The 16,979-nt window shown below is 37.9% G+C and overlaps 1 protein-coding gene across 16 annotated transcripts in view; it reads right to left on the minus strand.

The window, feature by feature from the left end:
- Positions 1–16,068, minus strand: part of NAALADL2 (N-acetylated alpha-linked acidic dipeptidase like 2) — a 1,331,477-nt gene extending 1,315,409 nt beyond the window's left edge. For 9 of the 16 annotated variants that reach the window (XM_042998913.1, XM_042998918.1, XM_042998920.1 and 6 more), the window contains exons 1-2: positions 15,790–16,068; positions 11,004–11,052 (exon numbers count right to left, since the gene is read on the minus strand). The gene's annotated coding sequence lies outside the window, so the exon portion shown is untranslated. Of the gene's footprint in view, positions 1–11,003; positions 11,053–15,356; positions 15,435–15,789 lie in introns of those variants that run through there. The other 7 variants (XM_042998927.1, XM_042998921.1, XM_042998917.1 and 4 more) reach the window with 6 other exon arrangements.
- Positions 16,069–16,979: the final 911 nt, after the last annotated feature.

Raw genomic sequence — 16,979 nt, forward strand, 5'->3', positions numbered from 1 at the left:
TTTCATTTTGCTTTAGCAGCATGAATTTATGTTCCTATGAGATCTCTGTAAAGCAGTTTGTATTTTTAATCTTAGTAATGTTGCCAGTGTCCCATTAACATGTTAAGGCAACTTTCCAAAAAATTAAGTAATTTTTTCACATCACTTCATAATTACAGAGCACGTACAATATAACATGCAGGTGGGTTTTGAAAACATGAACAAAAGGCAAGATTGCTGTCATTAGGAAGTCTAATGCCACTTTGTAAAGCTTCAGTTGAATATCATTTCAAAGACTGTATCTAAGTGAAGAAACTATCTTTGAAGCTTACAATGGTACACTTCATTTGAGGATCCTAAAGTGCTTTAAAAGTCAGCATTTTTAATTCCCATTTTGAGGGTGAAGCACTCAGTGATTCTATAACTGGGCTAGCATTACAGAATGAATCCAGCAGACACCAAGAATTCCAAATAAGCATTCTTCCAATTCACTATCCGCTACATGTTCTTAGCATGCAAACCTCATTTAACACTGACACTGAGAAAGCCAACTAAAGAAATAGCCTTCATTTTCATTTTCCCCTCTTCCCCCACTATCCTCAAACTTAACCTATCATCGATTTTAAAACACACTGGTCTCTTAGCATCTCTCTCATCATAAGTATCCATCCTTCATATCATCCAGTTCTCACCTGGGCCTTTTCTCCCCAAACAGTACTACAGATCCTGGATGAGTGTCTCCTATATCTTTTGGGCTTCATGGACCCATAAAGTTTTTTGTTTTGTTAATTTTTTTTAATGTTTTTATTTATTTTTGAGACAGAGAGCATGAGCAGGGGAGAGGCAGAGAGAGAGGGAGACACAGAATCTGAAGCAGGCTCCAGGCTCCGAGCTGTCAGCACAGAGCCCGATGCGGGGCTCGAACTCACAGACTGTGAGATCATGACCTGAGCCAAAGTCGGACGCTCAGCTGACTGAGCCACCCAGGCAACCCCCCCATAACGTTTTTTAAAAAGCCAAACAAAATAATATGAGAGTATTAATACAGAGTTACCAACTTTTTATTTTGTCAATATTGTTACTCCCAAGAGTAGGATACAGTTACAAAATTAAAAAAAACAGTGGAAAAACTTACTGAATAATTCTTATATAATTTCTCATTTTGTCAAAGAACAGTGGGAATTCCCTAAAAACCTTAGGAACCATTTCTCTGGACTATCCACCTTCCCTCCAACCCCTGCCCCACTCTCTTGCCCCTTCCCTCAGGTTTCCCTCTGCCCTGGAAGAATGCTGACTTGTTACTCTGATCTTTAGAGCCCCCAAAAACATAACAGAGACTTGAAAAGATATATTAACTAAATTAGGATCAATCCTGAGTAGCTCAGTAGCTCTACAAGAATAATGCAAAATAATGAATGAAAGTACATTGAGTGTATCTGCACATTCGAATGAAAAAACTGGGAAGGCCATTACTTATAATAAAGGTTTTTTAAAAATTTTTTTTAAACACTAATACATGGATTTGGACAGCAGCAGAGACCTGGACTGTAAGCCAGAACACCAATTTCTAGTCCCAACTTGTTCTCATTTGAATCAAACCTGTGTGAGTCTGAGCAGATCATTTAATATGTCTTTATAAAATGAAAAGGGCTAAACTAGAAGATCACTTACAGTAACTTATACTCTAACAATATAAGTATAATCTTCTCTAGAGAATAAAACAAATATAAAACTAGTATTGATTTTTTTAAGTAGGTTCCATGCTGGGCAAAGAGTCCAACCTGGGAACTTGAACTCATGACCCTGAAATCAAGTCAGACACTTAACTGAGCCAGCCAGGCACCCCAAGTGTTGATTTTTATCTCCCAACATTTGTGTTTATTAGTCTCATATAATTATATATTTCAAAGAAGGATGTAATGTGGTTTTTAATGAACGATACATAAAATAAGGCTGTTATAACAAAAGTTGATGTTCTAAAAATATACTTTTTTCAAGTTTACCAATCTCAATTTCCACATTCACATGTTCAATATCAACAGAAGAAACAAAAAGTGGCTGAAAACAGACTAAGCATAATAAACTTTTGAAAAAGAAAATCCTAAAAAGGTTATAAGTACTGCTATCTAATAATATCAACATCAAACCATCATCTCTCCAAACTATGTAATAAAATCAGTATTTCAGATAAAACCATAGTTTTGTGAATTTTAAAAAAATAACAAGACGAAACACTATTTTACCTTTTAGAAATGATTTTCTCACTCCTCCAATTACAACACAAGCTCTGTGAAGGGCAAATCAGAATATTCTTCTTCGTTTTTCTCAGCAAAGAATAGCTCTCGATGTTTACTGAGTTTAGCTGAACTGAACTAATTCTAGGTGCAAATGGTTTTCACTTCTGTATTATCATTATAAAAATCCATGATTTCCTAGACCTGTTCATAAACCATGTTTCAGGTCATATATCCCAGGATTCATTTTGGGGAAAAAAATGGCCAAAATGATTTAATCTTTCCATATCTCTACTTTTCCCCATGACTCCCTACTTTGTAGTATAACTTGGTGACAGTAAGTGTCCCAAAAGGTGAACATGGGCTCAGGAGATGGCATTCCTGACACCCACATGTGACCCATTTATCATTTCAACTCCAACTCTGTTATTGACTCTCACTCATTCCTGTTAGCTCTACCTTGAACACCTTTTATACTCTCAAGCTTCCTGCTTCTTAATCACAAAGTTCTTATATTCTAAGTGTCTTTGAGAACTACTTAGAAACAGACTTCCCTTGTATGACGCTAGGAGTTTTCATCTTTCTCATTCCTGCCCTCTCATTCCTGCTTTCCCACTCACCCATCCCTCCAACACACACACACATACACACACACACGCACATGCACACACACATGTGCACGCACACACACACACGTGTGTTATTCTCCTTTGTAAGCTTGCCAAGGGGCAAAACCTGGTCCTATTGGCTATTCTCAGACACCTTCCTGCAAAGGAAACTTTCATTTCCTATCAATAAATCTATCTTTTCCTTTCAATATACCAACTTTGCTTAAGCAGCAAAAGTCAGTGAAATAACAAGATGAAGTTGTATTTTCAACCACCAACCCTATCTGATGTTAGCCTTAGGGATCCTCTGTGTGCCTGGCAAGGCTAAGTATAGAGTACACGCACGAGATTATAATATACTTGTGGAAGTACAGTATCTTCACATAGGGAGTAGGGGGGGGTGGAATGCAGTAGAAGCTCTGGTTTGGCCGGCTATGTGTGCTATAGCACATTATAGAGCACTTAGCTTTTGTTATGAAGATAAACTCATTTAATAAGTTTAGTAAGCACACTCTGTGCGCTGTAATAAGGAGGCAAAGATTAAAAGACATCATTTCTGCCCATGTGGTAAATAGAACATCAGGGTAAAAGATGCACTAAAAACTGTTTTAATAAAGGCAGCCATATATACAAAAGGTCATAGGACCACAGTGGAGGGAACGTGATTGGCTCTGGGGATGGAGGTACAGCCATTTCCCAAAAGATATTTCAACTGGCTATTGCTGGATTTATAGGCATCTATCATTTAGAGAAAGGAGAAAAGCATTCCAGGCAAAGTATCCACACAAAACACAAGTGGGCACAAAACAATGCTAACACATCCCCTAAATTCACTGGACACACCCCTTCCTTCAGAATCTTCAGGCCAGAGTGCCCCGTTTTCCCCACACATGTGTAAGAATGGGGTGGGGGTGGAGGAATTAAAATCAAAAACTATGTTTAGGATAAGGGACAGGGGATGAAAGTGGAATCTATAATGGAGGCCAGATTACAATGGGCTTTGTTCCTTGGGCTTAGTTTCATCCAAGGGCAGTGAAGAGATGTCAGAGACTTTTAACCAGAGGAGTGACAGTATTAGACAACTGGGTATCAGACAGCTGTTGATAGAAGGTGACTTGTAGAATCTCCCCAGTCTTTCACCCACAGAAAGCCCCCTCACTAACCTCAATAAAGACTTATCTTTGAGAAAGAAAGCCCCTTCCTTGGGGCTTGGCAAAGAATACAGAAAACGGTTTCAATCTAGACCATATCTGATCTCACCAGATCCTCTTCCCCAAGACTGCTGGAGGATGAGAAAATGGAGAAAAGGGAAAGAGGAAAAAAGGAGAACAAACATTAAGCATTAGGTACCAGGCAAGGCACTAGGTGCTTCACATACATTATTATCAGATTTAATTCAAAAAAACCTTCTGAGGTAGATAAAATCATTCCCATTTTAGAGAAGCCAACCAAGTTGCCAAGTATCACAGAGTAGTAGACTATGGAGGCGGAAAATAGGAATTAAACCCAAACTCAACTAACTCCAAAGATATTCATGTGTGTAAGGATAATGTAGTTTTCCCCCATGCCATCTTAATTTATTTTTACAATGAACATTGTCTAGTGGACTATTAGTATCACTTTATAAATAAAGAAATTAAAATTCTGAAAGGTGGTCATACATATAATAAGTGGGTTGAGGAGGAGATGAGGTATAAGAGAAAGACAAGGCAGATGTCCTAGAAGGGTGCATTAGCTGCATAAAAAAGCGAGCTACTGAAATACAGGTACCAAACTGACAAGACTCTTCCTCCATTATCCTTAGCACTGCACTAATGAACAATGTTTTATTGGTTTCAATGCTATTTTTGTTTCTACATTAAAGTGAAGGAATAGTTATGCAGATAAAATATGTATTGTAAAAATGGGTAAAGATTTTTTTTTTGCTACCCCCCAAAAACATGTAAACCAAAAGGAAGACATGAGAAACAGCAATTCTTTAATCAGACACAGAGACTAGTATAATGGCAGTCCTTCTTTAGCAAACATTAATTTATAGGTTTTGTAACTACTTTGTCCTGAATACATTATGCTTTTTTTATCATAAAAATGCTTAGAGGAGTTCAAATTGGATAAATACTAAGAAAATATCTAGATTATAATACAAACACATCAAGCCTCTATTATGTAGCTTTCTGCTTGCTTTAGAATTGAATTGACTGATATGAAAAGTCACACAATTAGATTTTTATATTTGATACTGAACAAAGAACAGCTGTTTTTTTATATATATATACCAGGCTACAATGAAGTCAAGAGCAATTTTTCCATTCAAGGAAAGAACCGGTGATGATGAGTCACATGAATCTCACCAATGTCACTATCTCTAATATTGACAATAAATTAATCCCTCAGTACTAGCAGAATCCACACCAACATTCCCAAATTGAGGTTGATACAGAGGTTAGAGACAGATGGCAACATACCCTGTCATCCTTGGTAAAGATAAAAACCAAGCCACCTTTTCTTTCCATACATACATAGTATCAGGAGTTTTATTACTAACTTAAGAAATTTTCAACATTTAATAACAAATAAAATAGGTTTTTCTTTTTACATTCTGAGTGAAATTAAAGATCTGAGGGAAAATTACATCATTTCAACTGGTGGAACACAGTAAAATATATTAGAAAGATGACCATGCTCACTGTCTGTCTTGCCCTATGTACCCAACTCAAAATTAGTAAAGGAAGTATAAATATATACATATATACATATATATATATATATATGAGTATATATGTTTATGTTTATGTTTTAACATTGGAAAATGGATAAAGAACATAATGAAGATGACAGTAACCTGAACTATTGTTTAAATATCACTACAATAACAATATTATACATTCAGATACCAGAGCAAAAACAGAGAAGAGAAACAGGAATTCTTTTCATTATTCTGATAAAAAGAATGGGGAAGAACTAATGAAAAAGCAGCTACTACTATGACAGTACAAAATTTCAACAGTATCTCCAAAACTCCAAAAAGTTTCTAATTTACTATCTGAAACCAGACAGAAGATAGCTTGTTTCATATACTGAAAAGCACAAACTGTCAAAAAAATGAAGCTAAAAATATTTTTAAAGTTATTAAGATATATGTAAACTGTACTTCAACAGTACATTTATATCATTCACATAATAATATGTGACACTAAAATCCCAGATCATGACTTCCTGGAAATACTTCTGAAGAATTTCTGAGACCCTAGTGATAGAGTAATTATCTTCACAGGATGTTGGTTAAACAAAGTAAGTGAATAACTTGATATGGTAGTTGTAAACATTAACACCTATAAAAATCAAACGTGGCACAATGTCACTTAATAGTGCTTTTGATAATGCTAAAATGTTATTTTCCTCCAACTCTGGGTTCCACAGGAAAATACAAGGCTGGTTCGGTACTTAAGACCTTCAGGAAGACCCTGTTTCTTGTATTCCCCTATTTTCACTTTTAAGTTTTGTCTGGGCAATTCCAGTACACAAATAAGGATTTGTCATAAAGATAGGCAGGCATCACAGGGTATCACCTCATCCCCATCTTCAGGCATATGAATGTCTAACCTTCCAAAACACAAGTTTTAGAAGACAAATTTGAGATTGAGCCTTAAAAAACTTTCACAAATGATTTTATCTCTATCTTTGTGACTATTTTAGCTATTTAAAGCTCTCCTGAAGCATGATAATATTTCATCTTTCTCTTACATGGCCCCAAATATGAAATGATCTATCATGTACATAAAAATATCTTAAAAATTAGAAAGAAAGGAGTAATTCCTTAACTAAGTTAAATATCTCTGATTCTTTTAGTATCTACTTTTGCAGCATGCTTTAAGAGGGATCTTTGTGGTGATGGAATATTTGATTATGGTGGTGAACTGCATGAATCTACACTTGAGATAAAATGACATAAAATTATACACACATATTGGGGCACCTGGGTAGTTCAGTCAGTTGAGCAACCAACTCTTGATTTTGGCTCAGTCATGATCTGAGGGTTGTGAGATCAACCCCTGCACCAGATTCCATGAGTGTGGACCCTGTTTAAGATTCTCTCTCCCTCTCCCCCTGCCTCTCTCCCCTGCTCACTTGCTCACTCTTTCTTCAAACAAACAAACAAATAAATACAATTTTTAAAAAACTAGACACACGTTTTACCAAAATCTATTTCCTGGTTTTAACTGTACTCGTTTTAATACATGTAAGATGTTATCAATAGGGGAAACCATGAAGAGAACATAGGACCACTCCGTACTATCTTTGCATGTTCCTATTTATCTACAGTTTAATGCATCTCACAGAAATCATAAGATCTCACTGCCAGAAGTATAGGAGAAAAGTAGAAAGAGTAAGAAGGAACATTATTCCTGCAAATCTAAGATATCAATGTGGGTAAACACCAGGAAAGCAAATAACAAAAGCAGGTATATAATGGCAATAATCTGAATATTTGACAGTATATAATAAGCTTAATGGGACTAAGCATGATGTGAATATAACAACCAAATTATCTATCTGTATGTCAACCTATATCCTTTTCTGGGGTCTGAAAATATATCCTACAGACCTACTATAAACAAGAAATTCTTTCAAAATCTTGAATTTTATTTTAAAATGCATGTATTTTACACTGATGTCATTTTCACATTCATTTATGTTTTTAAACATTTAATTTACCAGTTAAATTATTTACCAGAATTATTTTTTTTACCAGAAAATTAATAAAGGGAAACTTCATTTCAAATGGAGTCAGGGAGCCCTGAAGAGAAAGCTCTCATGCAAATCTTGCCATCAAAGCTTACTTCACATTCCTGGGCAGAAAGAAGTTCACTTTACTACCCCAGCAGGAAGAAAGAAGATTTCCACCTTGCCCAGCAACAGCCTAGCCAACGACAACCTGCCACAACTGAGCCAATGAGAAAACAATCGGCACCCTGAACTCTCACTTTCCTCCAACAGACTTTTGTTCAAAGCATTCCCTCCCCAACTTCCTCCATTTTCTCTATCAAATAACTATGGCTTGTCTATCGTTTGCCATCGCTTGTATGTCCCAAATTGTAATTCCTCTGTTATTCCCAAATAAATTCATTTTGCTGATAAAATAACTGGCTATTTTATTTTTAAGGTTAACACCAGTTTCCCCCCCCCAAAAAAAAAAAAACGTTAGTAAATCTGGCATTCACAGAAGATGGACAAGCTTATCTAGCTTGGAACCCTCCAACATAACTCAGAGTACCCCAATTGGAGAATCATCGTTTTATTTTCCACTTACAAGGTGGTGACTCACAAATTGTTTTGCTGGCCTATTCTGAAATAGCCATTAGATCCTTGTTGACTAAGCTAACTTCAAGAAAATTCTTAGAAGAGGAATAACTGCTAGCAATGTATCATTTCAGCTATGACTTCCAAAAAGGCCTTATCCTAGGAACCATGTACCTGCCTCCTGTACACAGAGCCTCCCCAAGGAAACATCATCTGTACACCGTCTCACTTCAACAAGAAGGAGTAACGCCTGAGGCATTTTCACAAACATATGTAAGAGTAGGCTTCCTGCATAAGTAGCTTAAAAATACCTGGTTCTTATTTTAAAGTTTTCTGGGAATTTAGCAAAATTAAATTTAGAGAAAAGGTCCAAAACTACAAGGCTCATTTAGTCGTTCCCAATCAGATTCACATCACTTGAGAAGGTCAGACAAAGGAAGCTTTTATCACCTCAATGTAATTAAAATCTCAAGCTGACTTCTATGACCAGCATTTCAAAAAAGTGATACAATACACCAGAAGGTATTTACTTTGGTTTGAACACACTCTAAGAGTTCTGAAGTCTAGCAGGAAATAATGTTTCTGGTTTGGTAAAACAAACAAACAAAAACTGAATGGTCCCCTCTGGGAGCTAAGCTATAAGTGCTTCTTAAAACCAGGAGATACCCAAAAAGTTGTTAAATCACTGAGTAATGTGTTAAATTGAAAATTAAAACAAAACAAACAAAGAAACTACTACTTACATAGAGAGTACGATCTGTTTAAAAGTGTTTCTACTGTGTTTTTTCTCCAATTTCTAATTGTAAAAAAAATAAACAGATCCAAAGTACATTTAAGAATGCATTATTTGAGGTTATTTTATCACCAATGATAACTGAACGCAATGCACAGGAATAAGACAGCACAGCTCATTCAGAGTTATAAATTTACCAATAAATAAGGCTGGACCAATGTAATAAATAAAGTCCTAAAACTGAAGAAGTTAATGAATAATTTTATATACTAATGTTGTAAAAAAGCAAAAAGCCATCTCTAATGTAGAAAACATTCATCGATGGTACTATATACAATGGAAAAGTCAAAAGTATAGACTTTTCATTATCTGTTTTTAAAGGATTCATAGCTCTTCTAAAATTTTTCACAACTGAACATCTAAAAATAAAATATCCATAATATATTCCTAAACAAACCACACTGTGGTAATTAATACTGAGAGCATAAATTCCATTATTAAAACTTAACTGTTTATACTTTGAAACCACACTTATAAACAAATAGGGAAAATCATGCTGAATTCAAAATACTAAGTTTCTATGAAGACAAATCACCTTTCTTATCTGAACCGCTCAGATCAAAATGTCAAAACAATTAAATTACAATTTTGTCTGACATCCAATATCCTATGCAACAGTGCAAAACAGACAAGCCTGATTTCAAGCATACCGTTTGCTTTTAAATGGCAAACAAATTGAGCAATGAATCAAATTTTGCAAAAGAAAACATGAGACAATATGCCAGATCACAGAGGTCAAGGTATTCATCAAGACTCACTTTCTATGTAACTATATGCTTTTGGCTCAGGGGGAGAAATTATCCATTCCTTCATACAAATACAAAAATAGACAAACATAGGACAGATACTTATCTGCCTATATACCAAATATGACTATAAATCACATTTTTAAAAATCACATTGATTTTTTTAGCTATATGTGCATACTTATATTTATGTGTATTCATATCTGTATACATGTTTACACATGTGAGACCTTAAATTTTTGGCTTAACAAACCTAGTTCTTCCATGTTGCTATCTTATCTATTTCTCTAAATGTACCATGTAAAAAAATTATACCATCTTATTTTTTCAGCTGTAAAAAGGACTAAAATGATCTTGAGCTACCTGTTCATTTTTCAGTAAAACAAAACAAAACAAAACAAAACAAAACAAAACCTGAAGGCCAAAGAAGACATGGACACAAAAGCTATCCAGGGACAGACTGGTAAAAAAAAATTAGATAATTTTTTGCCCAAACAATCATGTTATATACTAAAGGCACAGACTCCTAAAAACTGATTAGGTACTGTCAGATGAAACAATAATGGGCTCCTATTGTTATATTTTATATTTACTTACTTTTTAAAGGAAAGTGTTCTTTCAAAAATTCACTAAGCCCTCATGAGAAAATAAAATAATGACACACTAGAATATTCTAGCCAGGCATATTTAGATTTCATACCTTTTCAACTCTAATGTACATTCAGGATTAGTCAGCATCTTTAAGACTTTACATATAATCACAATATAGGACTACCTAAGTACAAATCATTGATTTATCAATTAATTTTCATTCTCTGGCTAAAATTCTTTTCATATATATTTTTCCTATGTATCTAAAAAGAATGCAGCATTATAGCTTAGGATAAGGATGCTGTAACAGAACTGCTTGTTCCACTACTTACTACTATGTAATCTTGGGCAAGTTACTTACCCATCCATGCTTCAGTTTCATTTTTGAACTAATAAGACCTGTCTAATGGGGTTTTGGTGAAAATTAAATGTGTTAGTACATACAAACCAAAACAACAGTGCTAGCTCTTAGTAAATGCTTAAAAAAATATTAGCAATTATTGCTAATTTCTGGTGGCCTAATAGATTAACTAACATATTGGAGCTAAAGGAATCTCAAAAACAACATAGAATAGAGTTTGGCAGACATTATGTAAAGGACCAGAATAAATATTTCAGCCTTCTCCAGCTACACCATCTCTGTCTCGACTACCCAACACTACAGTCTATGACAAATGCAGATACTATGATCTATAATAAATACAGACAATAAACTGATGGATATAGTTATGTTCCAAAAAACTTTACTTACAAAAACAGGTGACAGACTGGAGTTTACAGCCCCCTGATATAGACACACTCTACAAAAAAGTGAAGAATAGAGAGATCAAATGAGTAACAGAAATCTGCCCAGCAAGTCATTGGCAGGTACAGAACTAGAACCAACTAAAATTCAGTTCAACTGTCTTTTTACCTATCATATAGGAGAGGCTCCATGAAGTCTTCCTATTACCTACAAACAGAAGCAATCTCTCCATTTTCTACCCTCCCACAACAAGATCAACAGAAAATTGACAGATTTTAATTTTTTTTAAAGCTTATTCATTTCTCAGAGACAGAGCATGAGTGGGGGAGGGGCAGAGAGAGAGGGAGACACAGAATCTGAAACAGGCTCAGACTCTGAGCTGTTAGCACAGAGCCCGATGCGGGGCTTGAACTCATGGACCGCGAGATCATGACCCGAGCCGAAGTCTGACACTTAACCGACTAAGCCACCCAAGCACCCCAGAAAATTGACAGATTTTAAAGGGTGATAAATTCACTGGAGTTCATTATACTATTCTCCCTACTTTTGAGTGTCTGATAATTTCCATAATAAAAATTTTTTAAACTTCAAACATTTAGCAAGTCTCTCAGAATATTAGTGCACATTCTTTTGTTTTTGTCTCTAGTAGATATGGCAATTTGAAGGCAGGGATTATGTCATTTGCATCTTGGTATCACTATCTCCTGCCTCATACAGAATCCTATTTTATAATTAGAATTCAATAAGCAAATGGTCCCTAAATAACTAAAGGAGAGTCATCTCAAACAGATACTATTTCCAATTCCAACAATCCTCTCCAACTTGTCAAACTGCTCAATATCCATAAGTAAGGTTGTCAACATGCTATCTTTCCCTATACCCAATTGTTGCCAATCCAGTCTCATTTATATCATTTTCTTTTTTTTTCTTTTTTTTTTTTTAACATTTATTTATTTTTGAGAGATAGTGTGAGCAGGGGAGGTGCAGAGAGAGAGGTAGACACTGAATCTGAAGCAGGCTCCAGGCTCTGAGCTGTCAGCACAGAGAGATCATGACCTGAGCTGAAGTCGGATGCTTAACCAACTAGGCCACCCAGGCGCCCCTCATTTATATCATTTCAAAATCTAACCTCAAATCTACTTCTAGCTAACATCTCTTTCTAGGTCTGATACCACCTATCCATAAGTGGATTCCCCACCAGCAACAACACTGCTCTCCATCAGATTCCATTTGGTACTCAAAAACTAAACCATCTGTTTGATGTGATGATAATATTCTTAGAACTTTACTGTAGTTATCTAATAGCACTAGAGCTAAAATTCAATGTTTTTACCTTCCTCATCGTAGCCTTTCCCAGATTTCATGATATGATCTTGCTTACCTTATTTCTTCTTTCACATGTAGCTAAATTTTATTCTAGAATCTCAACTTTCTTTCCAAGTCTTCTCCCGAGCAGAACCCAAGGCTGAAATTCCCTCTTCTTTCCTCAATAAACACGTATTTCTTTGCTTCAAGAAATTTTCACAATCTCAAAGTATGTGCTCATCAAATATGCCATGAACCAAGAGGAAAAAAGATAATATTTCCTACAAATTTCTAATGTACCACAACTGCCACTCACCACAATGACAAAAGAGAAGAGATCCAAAGAGGACATCCACACACATTCCCACCTGCATCTGTGTCCACAGTTCTCCCTCACTTATTACTATAGATAAATAGTCCATCCTACTAATAGATAACCTCTCGACTGTTGCATCCTCTCCAACATAAGAACAATCCCTCTCTCTCCTTGCATCATCAATTTCCCAGGTCTTTGGGCTCTTTCTCATTAGCATAACAACATACCATTGTTTCACACATCATTAAAACTCTTTTTATATCTTATAGCCCTCCAACAAATCCTCCATTTCTCTCCCTATCTTTTCAATAAAAATCTTCAAAGATTTTTGATGCATACCATCATGCTCTTCAATTTTCTCTTCTCTATCACGTTCCAAACTAGCTTTCACCATCCACCACTCCATGGAAAGTATCATCAAATCACCAATGATTTCCTTTGCTAAGTCAATTGTCAATCTTCATCTTTAAAACAGGTGACCAGTCCCCTCCCTAACTCTTCAAACACTTCCTTCATTTGGCTTCCAGGAGCCCACACTCTCCAGCTCTTCCTATTACCAAGTATGCAGCTAGTTTTTAGAATCTTTTGATCATTCCTTCTCAACTCATAATGTGGGAGTGCCCCAATGCTGTCCTTGGTCCTCCTCAGTTTTCTAAGCCCACACATTTTTTATGAATTTATCCAATCTCTTCACTTTTAAAATCAGTTATATGCTGAAGAATCATAAATTATCATTAGCCTGGCCTTCAGACTGCCTGCTTGACATCCCCACTTGGATATTTAACATGCATCCAACCCTTAACACGTTCAAACCCAAATTCTTAATCCTCACCATATCGTTCTCATGCTCTATTTCCATCTCAGTAAATGGAAATTCTATATTTTCAGTTGCTTAGGCAATTAAGTTCTCCTAAATTTCTTTTGCTTTCACACTCCATACCCAATCTGTCAGCAAATCCTGTGGATTGTACCATCAAAATACATCCAGAATCTGAACTTTTCACCACCTCCACTGTTACCATCCTGGTCTAACCTACTATCATCTGTCACATGGATTATTATAATAGCCTAACTGGCCCCCCCTGCTTCCGCCTTTGCCTTCCTTCAATCTGTTCTCATTATGCCACAGTAATGGTGTTAAATAGTTGTTAGTTCTGATGAAAACACTCCAAAGGCTTCCCATATCATTTCAAGTAAAATCTAGAGTCATTACAATAGCTTACTAGACCATTAGTACAATCTAGTCTCTCTTTCATTTAAGACCATATAGCCTATTTCCCTCCTTCCTCCACTCTACTGAACCCACACTGGCTTCTTTGTGGATCTCTGAACACACCATTTTGTTCTGTAGACCTAGAAAGCTCTTGCCCCAAATATCACATGGCTGACTCCTTCAACTACTCTAAGTCTAATGAAAGGTCACCTGCTCTGAAGGTCTTTCCTTACAATCCTTTTTTAAACTACTAAACACACACACACACACACACACACACACACACACACACACACCCTTTCCCCACGGCACTTACTATAGTAACATCACATATTTTTCTATGTATTGTATATACTGTCTCCCTCCACTAGAATGTATATTCCAAGAAGGCAGTATATTGCAGCGCCAAAAACAATGCTTGGCACACATCGGGCACTCGATAAATATTTGTTGACTAAATGAATAAGTATTCATGTCTCTGTGTAAATCTGATAATGCTTTTGTAAGCAAGTAACAAATTGATCATTTCATCCTTGTTAGTACTATAACAAAAGTCCATAATACTCTTTGTATGGTACCAGGAATATATTAGATCACTCTTGTGAAGAGGAGTTACTTTCTTATTTCTCAGAAGTCTTGAAATCAGAGATTACTGCCAATTGAAACTACTGTTAAAGATATCCTCTTCCTATTGAGAATTCTTAAGGGATTTTAAAGAAATGGGGAAAATCCTACTCCAACATAAAACCCAATCCTTTCCTTACTCCTTTTTGACCATTCACCCAGAGCACTTTGTATCACTTTTGCAGTAGTGTTCACCATGGTCCCTTCTCCTGGATATGGAGTCTCTGCAGGACAAGAACTGAATCTTGTTTCTCTCTTAACCCGTCATCCAGTACCCATGACCGGCATTCAAAGAACTGTTATTGGATTGAACTCAATGGAGTGAATACCACAGAAACCTGTGACATAACTGCTTATAGTTGTCAAGATGTAGTCCATCAACAAGTAGCACCGCTATCTAGGTTTCTACGGTCGGTTTCTAACAAACCCACGTCTTCTGTTATGTCTAAGTGAGGACATTCATGCGCAGGTCCAGGATCTATTACTGCTCTCAGGATGCACAAGTCACAGGAAGCAAAGGGAGGATAGAAAAGTAAATGATACTGTACGTGTGCCTGTTATTCTAACAGTGAGGAACAAAAGAACACAGACACCAAAAGATGAGACACCCAACAAACGGGGTGATGGAAGGGGGAAAAGTACAGAATTCGGAAAACGAAGGGGTCAGGGGGGCTAGAGGATGGCGCTACGCAAGGAGACCGCAGGGCAAACGTGTACTAAGGCTGACGCTAAGGTAGAAGCCAGCGCAGGCGCTAATCACAGGCTGCTCTTTCAACACTTTCTCCTAAACTTCCTCGAGAAAGCGGTCCTGCGCGTCCTCCGGAGCGGCATTCCACACGCGGGGCGTCACTCGGGGCGAGCCATCCCCAAAACACCGGTCCGCAGCGCCGCTCGTCTTTACCTGCGTCCCGCTAGGGTGCCGCGTGGGACAGCCCAGCCGGCTTGCGTGCATGTGTGAACGTGTCAGAAAAGGGCACTCGGGAGTTGCCAGGCTCCGCTCCTAGACAATCGGCTTCGAGAGGTGGGCGGGGGCCTCGAGGCGGGGATGGGGGCTCTATTCGCTGGGGGCCAGCGAATGGCGGGGGGACTGGTGGAGCCAGGTGCCCCGCGCGCCGCCCCTCGGGGTTGCCCCCGCCCTGCCGCCGCCCGGGCGCCCCTCCGCCCGGATCCTGACGCCCGGTCGGCGTCCCGGGACCCACGCAGGGGTGCGGCCAGCGCCACAGCCGCGCCAGTCTGGGCGGGAGACAGGGCCGAAAGACTCGGCCCAGACCGCGCCGCCTCAGAGCGCCTAGCTGGTTTTGGCAAAACTTTGAAAACAGAAAGACTTCGTTTACCTGAGCGGCGCGGGCGCGGGCTCGTCTGCGGTACGGCTGCCGAGCGCGGGCCGGGTTTTCAGCAGCCGTAAAGCGGGAGGAGAGCGCGCGAGCCGCGGCGCGAGCCCTCGCCCCCGAGCGGCGGCCCCGGCGCCTCCGCCGCGAGCGTCAGCCGCTTGGCAAGGAGCGGGCTGGGCTGAGTCATAATAAAAGACACGTTTGCCGAGCGAAGTGGGAAGAGGGGCCTCGAGGAGCCGTGTTAAATGGCAAGAGGTTCAAAAATAGGAAAGGAATTTTTTTTAAGGGGACAAAACTGAAAAGCTTGTCTCAAGGTGGGACAGATATGAGCTTCTTTTATAATTTGCAAATAGTTTACAAATACTCTTTGTGTCTAATAAAACTTTTTATTAAAGATTTTTTTTCTTTAAGTGCATTACCTGTGGAGCCAGTGAATGGGGTATAACGCTCAGCTTCACTTGCAGCTCTCAGACCTTGTGCAAGTTACTTGAATCCCTTGCCTTTGTTTCTCATCTGTCAAACAGGATAATAAAAGTGCCTCCCTCCGGACAGAAAATGCTTGGAGGGTACTTGGCATAGTACCTGTACTAAACGTTAATTATTAGGATTTAAAAATAAAGTGGGGTTAAGTGAAGACGAGCCTAGATGAGCAGCTTTACAAGGAAGGATTCAAAAATAAAGCAAGGACTTTTTGCAAGTGGGGTAAATTAGATAAATGCCTCAATGGAAGAAAATAAATTGGTGCCTGTAAAAAAATAAGTGAAGTCAATAGATGTAGCTGAGGTGGAAAAAGGAAAAGAAAAGGAAAAGGGCGGAGGGGGCAAGGAAAACTATGTGCAGTGACCAGACATCTGAAGGAAGCTTCATGGGGAATGGAGGAGGAGTATATTTACTTGCTATTTAGAAAATCATGACAAACTCCCTCTGCTGAGGGAGATTTTTAAAAAATATTTAAACAGATAAACAACTGTCTCAAAATGAGCCCCAAATGAGGAGCCTTCGCTCCAATGAATGAGATTTGGCAGTTCTGCAAAATGAGGAAATTCTTCCTTGTGCTGCATCTTAGTGGGTTGAGTCATCAAACCCATAGCAAAACTTAGTGGGCTGGATTCCTGAAAGACATGCCAGATGGATGCATTCTGCTTAGTTTTAATAACTGTATGATGTTCCCTCTGTACTGTCAATTTTGGAAG

This window comes from Panthera tigris, chromosome C2 (genome assembly GCF_018350195.1).
Source record: "Panthera tigris isolate Pti1 chromosome C2, P.tigris_Pti1_mat1.1, whole genome shotgun sequence".
In the NCBI taxonomy this organism is placed as follows: domain Eukaryota; kingdom Metazoa; phylum Chordata; class Mammalia; order Carnivora; family Felidae; genus Panthera; species Panthera tigris.